The sequence below is a fragment of the Triticum aestivum genome, chromosome 3B (genome assembly GCF_018294505.1).
Source record: "Triticum aestivum cultivar Chinese Spring chromosome 3B, IWGSC CS RefSeq v2.1, whole genome shotgun sequence".
NCBI classification, from domain to species: domain Eukaryota; kingdom Viridiplantae; phylum Streptophyta; class Magnoliopsida; order Poales; family Poaceae; genus Triticum; species Triticum aestivum.
Genome location: NC_057801.1, coordinates 844,674,131 through 844,683,096, shown reverse-complemented (window position 1 = coordinate 844,683,096; position 8,966 = coordinate 844,674,131).

The following is an 8,966-nucleotide window of genomic DNA, read 5'->3' as shown; positions in this document are numbered from 1 at the left end:
GCGTATTGTCTTCGGCATTGCAAGGCGGGTTCTTCTCCAAATCCGGTGCACCCGTCATGGCGAATAGTGTCTGGCCTCCCAGTAAGGTTGTACTCCTCAGCTTCTGTGCTTCAATAATGGCCACCTCCACGTGTCGATCGAAGGCGAGGGGCCGGGGCATTTTTGCATTTGACACCCTAATCCCGTAGATGAACCGTCTATTTGAGGAGACGGGGATCTTCAGATCCAAATCACACCATCTTCCCCCAAGCAAGCATTCCGCAGAGCGCGCCCAAAAGAGGCCACCCCATCATGACCGGTCGCCGCAGCCCTGCTCGCCGCTCCCCCAGCTCGAAGCCAGGGGATTGGGAAAAGTGTTCCATCCCTCACAGCCGCCTAATAGAGCTGCAGACCAAAGGGTTTCTTCCGCCCGCATACATGGTCCCTGTCCGATCCGGACTAGCCACCTATAATGGCGGGGAGCAAGCGGAGAGATTCCCCAACCCTTCTCTGGGGGAGCGGGTATGCCTTGTCCCGTATCTGCTAAGAGGCGTCGGGTTTCCAATCCACCCATTCCTCCGCGGGCTCCTGGAGTTTTACGGTCTCCAGTTGCATAATCTTACCCCCGCCTCCATACTGCATATTGCGGGCTACGTTGCCCTCTGCGAGCTGTTCCTGGGCTGCGAAGCTCATTTCGAGCTATGGAAGAGGTTATTTTGCCTCGTCCCACGCAACCAGGAGGGATCTATATATCAAGTGGGCGGAGCCGAAATATGGCGCATCGCCCAGACCGGATACCTGTCCGGTACTCCAAAGAAGGCGTCCGAAGACTGGCCCTCGGAGTGGTTTTATGTTGATGACGTTCCCCTTCCGGACCCAGTCCGGACGGGCCTTCCTGAGTTCACCAATACTCCGCTGAAGAAACGCCAAAGCTGGCGCCCTCGGAGCCCCCAGGAGGAGGAAAACAGGGAAGTCTTCTATCTGATGAGCCGGATACAAACCCTGGCCAAATCAGGATTGACAATAATTGAAGTCATGTCAATATGTATTATAAGGGGAGTGCAGCCACTTCAATATAGGGGAAAACCCATGTGGCACTTCAATGGAGAAGACGATGCCTCCCGCTGCGGTCGCAAAGGTCCAGACTCCGCCACATCTTTGGCGAGGATACTATCCGAATTGTACAAGGGAGAAGAAGAGGAGTTCCTCCGCATTAAACCGCGGGATGGATTTTCCATGTACAACCCCCGAAGCTTGGGTAAGTTGTTTTTGTTATTCGACTCTACTCGTTCTTACCTTCTTGACCACAATTATTTACCTTGCTGTTTCAAAACAGGAACTAAGAAAGGCTGTGAAAGAGTTCAACAGCCCCTCTCCGCAGCCAGAGGATCCCGGCCGGGCTCTCGACCCCGGACTTGAAGAAGATCCGGACATATCCGTGGAATTCGTCGACGGGACTTTTTATCAGGCAAGCAGTGGCGGCTCTTTAGTGGCCATCATCGCGGATTATCCCAGACTGCTTCCTGTGTCGCATGTAAGTAATGTCGGGGCTTCAACCTTCCGAAAGGATTCCTTAGTTTTGTCATAATACGCCGTGTTTTCACAGAAACGGCGGTCGGGACGCCGTGCGGAACCCGCGGGGGCATCTCAGCAAGAGGCGCCTAGACAAAGTAGGCTTAAAAGGAAGGCGGTCAGGAGCGGTACGCAGGCGCAGAGGTACTCATTGAACTTGCCCCATGATTTATTTAGTCGATTTGTAGAGACGTGACAGCTTTAATTACGTCCTGTTAGGAAACGCCGGACTATGTATGGGGATCCTACCGGCCATGCCTCCAGCAGCCGGATTCCTGGACCGGATTCCCAAGCAGAGGCTGATTTGGGGACATGCCAAACTGTCCACCTGCGGAGGATACGGATATGCTTTCCGCCACAAATTCAGAAGTGGAGAGCGCCATGAATCACCGGCGCCGACGGGTCGTACTCCGCGGTGGTATTTTTTCCGAAGAGGCGTTCAACGCCTTCAATTCCGGACACGCCTATATCCGCGCTGCTCAAGATGGACTTGCCAGAGCAACGGACCAGTATGTGAAGGATATACGGGTAAGAGAATTTTAATAAGTATGTGTAGTAGTAGCCCCTGAGACTTGAAACAGTTGGCACAACTGATTTAAGGATCATTAAATACATAGGTTCTTGTAGAGAAGAACGCCCAGTTGTCTCAAGAGCTGGAGGAGTGTAAGGTTCAAATGAAGGCTAACGTAGCCGAACAAGAGGGATCCAAAAAGATTTCTTCTGGTAATGATTCTTCTACCAGTTTGTGTGTTCGGCATGGTGTATAAATCTGACGAAATATTCGGCAGATAATCCCGGAGGAAATCCGGAGGCTGTGGGAGGTAATGAGTTGCATCTTTGAAGTCAACTGAAGGCGGGGGAACGTTTGCTGATGCAGTCTATTCAGGCGAAGAATAAGCTGCAAGATGCTAATCTCCAACTGAGCGTCGAATTGAAAGATGTTCGGGCTCAGCTCACGGACTCCGTGAAGGAGAACCGGAGGCTTCGACGTGGCATTTATAGTAAGTGCTTGAATGAACTGTGGCATAGTTCGGCGAGGAGGCATATTGACAGAGTATATTTGCAGGTATGATGACGGGGCGCCCGGAAGAAGAGATGCCCGATTCCCGCAGGCGATATGCTACAAGAGCTTTCACAATTGCAGGTATGAAGACGTGATACACCAAGGATGACCCAAACCATATGGCCGAAGTCGGACCGGCTGGGCCAGATGGACAAGAGATACCCGTTAGTTTGGTATATGATCAAGTAGCATTAGCTGCGAAGTATTCCCAGCAGGACTGTAAGCTAGACAACCTGTTGGATGGTATAGAGGAAGACTACAGCCAGTCAGTATGATTATGTAATTTTGAATGGGCTCGTGTACTCTCTAGCCGGATTGAAAATCATTTGTCATGGCGGACCTTTTGGCTTCAGCCCCCGGATCCGACAGTCCAGGGTGTATCCGAATACCCACACAGTAATGAAAAACCGGGGCATGCGTGGAAACCAGGCGTAGGGGTCATAAGTGCTTGAACAGACAAGTACCCAACTAGTTATGTTATATTACATGGATAGTAAGAAACATCTTCCAGAGAGAATAGTTCCGTTAGGGGTTCCTTTCTCTGGGTACGCATGCATCGATGTGCATGTCCGAACTGCGAGCAAAAGCGTAGGAAACAAAACATCTGGGTATATTCGCTGTTAGGAACGAGAACATCTTTTGTTCACCGACCGAATATTCCCTTAAGAACGCTAGCTTTCGGCTTCACCCAGTCTGAGGTACACATACGGCTCAACCGGTAGTAACAATCGCAGAGGTGCTACCCTTATGTCCTAGCCGAATTAACAGGAACGTAGGGCATAAATACAAGAGCCAGGCAACCCAGCATGTCCAAAACTTAAGTCATATCGATGCATATAATGGTGAATAAAAGGCACATATGGAAATAAAAATGCATATGTGGCTTGGCAAGGAGCCATTAAAGTAATTATATATATAGCTTCCGAATAGCAAGCCCCCAGGTATAGTGTGTGCGCATAATGCGGCCGGAGTGCTCAGGCCATCCGTACAGTTTTAAGGCTGTATGTATATATATATATAAAAGGAAAAAGGGGGCGAGAAAGGAGGAAAAGGAACATAATCGAAGAGGCGGAGATGAGGAGACGAACACTGGATTCAGTGCTAGGCGTAGAATTTCCGGAGTCTGGCCGCGTTCCATGGGTTCGGCTCGAGTCTGTTATCAGAGGCGTTGCGCAGATGGTACGCTCCTCCAGTGAGAACTTTATCAATGATGAAGGGACCCTCCCACTTGGGTTTGAGCTTGTCATTCTTCTTCTCACGTAGGCGTAGAACGAGTTTGCCAATGTTATAAGTTTTGGCCCGTACTTCTCTGCTTTGATACCTTTGAGCCTGTTGCTGATAGAATGCGGAACGGGCTTTAGCGACATCACGCTCCTCCTCCAAAGCATCTAAGTTGTCCTGCCGATCTAGCTCTGCTTCCTTCTCTTCATACATGCGCACGCGAGGTGAGTCATGAATTATATCGCAGGGCAGCACTGCTTCTGCGCCATACACCATAAAAAATGGTGTGTATCCGGTGGTACGATTCGGCGTGGTCCGCAGCCCCCAGAGTACGGAGTCGAGTTCCTCGACCCAATGCGTGTCTGATTCCTTCAAGGATCGCACTAGTCTGGGTTTGATGCCGCTCATAATAAGACCATTTGCACGTTCGACCTGACCGTTTGTTTGGGGGTGATAGACAGAGGCGTAGTCGAGCTTAATGCCCATTTTGCTACACCAGGCTTTCACCTCCTCGGCTGTAAAATTCGAGCCGTTGTCGGTGATAATACTGTGGGGGACACCGTAACGGTGTACAACCTCCGATATGAAGTCTATCACTGGCCCGGATTCGGCCGTTTTAACTGGTTTGGCTTCTATCCATTTGGTGAACTTGTCCACCATGACCAATAAGTATTTTTTCTTATGGCTTCCCCCTTTGAGGGGTCCCACCATATCCAGCCCCCAGACTGCGAAGGGCCAAGTTATGGGGATCGTTTGGAGAGCGGTAGGGGGCATATGGCTCTGATTGGCAAATAGTTGACAACCGACGCAATGTTGGACAAGGTCCTGTGCGTCCGCCCGGGCTGTCGGCCAGTAGAATCCTGTCCGAAAGGCCTTGCTTACGAGAGCTCGGGCTGCCGCGTGGTGCCCGCCTAGTCCGGAATGGATTTCGGCTAAGAGCTGCCGCCCTTCCTCCTCGGAGATGCATCGTTGGAGCACTCCGGTGGCGCTCTTCTTGTAGAGTTCTCCTTCATGGACTTTGTAGGCTTTAGAGCGTCGCACAATGCAGCGTGCCTCATTTTGGTCCTCGGGGAGCTCCTGCCTATTAAGGTAGGCGAAGAAGGGCTTGGTTCTCGGGGCGATGACAGCCATTATTTCATGGGCCGAAGATGTTATTTTGGTGGCAGAGCCTCCGATTACGTCAGAAGGTTCAGAAGTTGGGGTTGTGTTCGGAGCCGGACTAATGGTGCCGGACTCCCCTTCCCATGCCACGGACGGTTTGAACAACCTTTCTAAGAAGATGTTAGGTGGTACGGGGTCGCGTCTAGCGCTGATGCGGGCGAGGATATCGGCCGCTTGGTTATTTTCTCTAGCCACATGGTGGAATTCGAGCCCCTCGAACCGAGCTGACATTTTGAGGACGGCATTGTGATAGGCCACCATTTTCGGATCCTTGGCGTCAAAGTCTCTGTTTACCTGAGATATTGCGAGGTTCGAGTCCCCACGCACTTCGAGGCATTGAATGCCCATGGAGACTGCCATCCGAAGACCATGCAACAGAGCCTCGTATTCAGCTGCATTGTTGGAGTCTGTGAATAATATTTGGAGGACGTACTGTACCGTGTCTCTGGTGGGGGATGTCAGGACGACACCCGCTCCTAATCTGGCCAGCATTTTGGAGCCGTCGAAATGCATGATCCAATTTGAGTACGTGCCCTACTCTTTAGGGAGTTCGGCTTCTGTCCATTCGGTGACGAAGTCAGCCAGCACTTGCGACTTAATGGCCCGTTGTGGTTTGTATGTTACCGAAAGGAGCTCAATAGCCCATTTAGCAATTCGGCCCGTTGCGTCGCGGTTATTTATTGTGTCATTGAGTGGAACTTCAGAGGCCACCATGATCAAACACTCTTGAAAGTAGTGTCGTAGTTTCCGGGATGCCATGAAGACCGCATACACTATCTTTTGATAGTGCAGGTATCGAGATTTATATGGAGTGAGGACAGTGGACACGTAATATACCGGCTTTTGGAGCGGGAACTTGTGTCCGTCTGCCTCTCGTTCGACGACGAGCACTGCGCTCACAACTTGGTTTGTTGCGGCTATGTATAATAGCATGGGTTCGCCAATATTTGGCGCGGTCGGGACTGGGTTGGTGGCCAAGAGTGCCTTTATTTCTTCCAGTCCGGCCGTGGCCGCATCCATCCACTCGAAGTGTTCGGTGCGTCGAAGAAGGCGATACAAGGGTAGTGCCTTTTCTCCTAAGCGGGAGATAAAGCGGCTTAAGGCAGCCACACATCCAGTTAGTTTCTGGATCTGCTTGAGGTCTGTTGGGATAGCTAACTGTGACAGAGCTCGGGTTTTTGCCGGATTGGCTTCAATTCCTCTATTGGAAACGATGAAGCCGAGCAATTTTCCGTAGGGTACTCCGAAGACACACTTCTCCGGATTGAGCTTGATGTCGTATGTTCGGAGAATATCGAACGTAAGCCTCAAGTCGTCTATTAAGGTTTTGACGTGTCTTGTTTTGATGACCACGTCATCTACGTAGGCCTCTACTGTCTTGCCGATTTGTTTTTCCAGGCATGTCTGAATCATGCGTTGATAGGTTGCGCCGGCGTTTTTGAGCCCGAAGGGCATGGTGTTGAAACAGAAGGGGCCGTACGGGGTGATGAAGGCTGTTGCAGCCTGGTCGGACTCCGCCATCTTTATTTGATGGTATCCGGAGTATGCGTCGAGGAAACACAATGAATCGTGTCCTGCAGTGGCATCGATTATCTGATCAATGCGGGGGAGGGGGAAGGGATCCTTGGGGCAAGCTTTATTGAGGTCTTTGAAATCGACACACAAGCGCCAGGATTTGTCCTTTTTTGGTACCATTACCAAGTTTGCTAGCCAATCCGGATGTTTGATGTCTCTGATGAATCCGGCTTCGAGTAGCTTGGCTAGCTCTTCTCCCATGGCTTGCCGCTTAGGCTCTGAGAAGCGTCTAAGAGTCTACTTGACTGGCTTGTATCCTTTCAGTATATTGAGGCTGTGTTCGGCCAGCCTGCGTGGGATGCCCGGCATGTCTGAAGGATGCCAGGCGGAGATATCCCAATTTTCACGCGGGAAGTCTCGCAGTGCGGCGTCTATTGTGGGATTCAGTTGTGTCCCTATGGAAGCTGTCTTTGAAGGGTCCGTTGGGTGGACCTGGAATTTGACTATCTCGTCCGCTGGCTTGAAGGAGGTGGATTTAGGTCGCTTGTCGAGTATCACGTCGTCTCTGTCCACTGTTGCTCGTAGTGTTGTCAGCTCTTCGTCCGCGAGGGCCTCTAATAATGCCTCCAGGGCGACGGCGGCAGTTTTATTTTCGGCGCAGAGTGCGACGTCCGGATCACTAGCTAGAGTGATGATTCCATTGGGCCCGGGCATTTTGAGCTTCATGTACCCGTAATGGGGTATAACCTGAAAACTCGTGAATGCGTCCCGCCCCAAGAGGGCGTGGTATCCGCTGCTGAGCGGGGCTACTTGGAATGTAATTTCTTCGGACCTGTAATTCTCCGGCGTGTCGAATACCACGTCCAGTGTGATTTTTCCCGTGCATTGTGCCTCTCGACTAGGGATGATTCCCCTGAAGGTAGTACTGCTTCGTTCAATGCGGCTCTTGTCAATTTCCGTCTTGTTGAGGGTTTCCTCATAGATGAGGTTTAGTCCGCTTCCGCCGTCCATGAGCACTTTAGTAAGCCTGAGGCCATACACGATTGGGCTAAGGACCAAAGCGGCTGGTGCTCGGACTGTTCGGAATTGGGGTTCGTCACTGGCATTGTAGGTTATAGTCGTGTCGTTCCATGGGTTTATTGTTGCCACGTGGCAAACCTCTGCAAGGCTGCGCTGAGCTTGCTTTCGCCTATTATTTGAGGCAAAAGTCTCGAAGACTGTAAATACCGTATTGTTGTCTCCGGCGGGATGTTTTATGAGGAGATCTTCACCACTCTTTGCCACCTGCCGGAGTATCCAACATGCTCTAAGGCTATGCGTTGGCGTAGTATACGGTGTGCTATGAATCTTGCACGCCCCATTTAGCCATTCTTACAATACGGTTCCGCGCCTTACGGCGGGCTTTATTTTTTGGGTACTTGAATCGGGTGACTTACGAGAGTTTACCCTTTTAGTTCAGACAGGGGATTTGGCTAGAGCCGGACTGTCCCAGAAACTTGTTTGGGTTTTCCAGGCGCTTTCCATCACGCAGTACTTTTGCACTATGGTCGCTAAGTTAGCGAAGTGTACTATGTCACGGCGGCTTATAGCATTGAGAATCCCTTTATCCGTGCAATTTTTGCAAAAGAGGGAGATTGCATCTACCTCGCGATAGTCCTTGACCCTGTTTATCACAAGGAGGAATCTGGCCCAGTAGTGATGTACTGTTTCTTGGGGCTCTTGTCTGATATGGGAAAGATTGGATAAATTTGGGTGGGTGGGCGGATTTGAGTCCGAATCCCGACCCGATCTGGGACCCAGGGGCAAAGAAGCTTCCGAGCTTGACGGCTCAGGTTCTGGGGCATTGCCCAACTTCTTCGGCCCGCCCCCCGATCCTGAGTCCAGGACCGGGGTCATGTCCTCCCGCGAGCGGGTGTCCGGCCCGAAAAGCTCGGAAATATAGACATAATTCGTCCTCAAAGTCGAGGGAGAATTGGGATGATGCTCTTCCACTACCGCTATCTCATGGGTGACCAGTGGAGAGTGAATCTCCCTTTGATCAGGTTTAAGCCCGATCCGGTCATAGTCCGTAGCGACGCCCAGGGCGGCGATGCGATCCAAGATCTCATTGAGGGAGAAGAGCTCCATTGGATCCATCTGTTCGGAAAATTCTGAATCAATGTGGAGGCTATTTTTTTAATGACCTGAGAAGTCATAGTCGGTGCAATAGCCGTTCGGGCGGTCGTAACGAAGCCGCCCAGCTGGAGAGTTTGGCCTAAAGCCAGGTCTGCCCCGGCGGTGATGTTTGTCCTTGACAACGAGACGAGCCATCAAGCCTTATCGTGACGACACAGAGGAACTCTCAATGGAAGCACCAATGTCGGTGTCAAAACCGGCGGATCTCGGGTAGGGGGTCCCGAACTGTGCGTCTAAGGCTAATGGTAACACGAGACTGGGGACACGATGTTTACCCAGG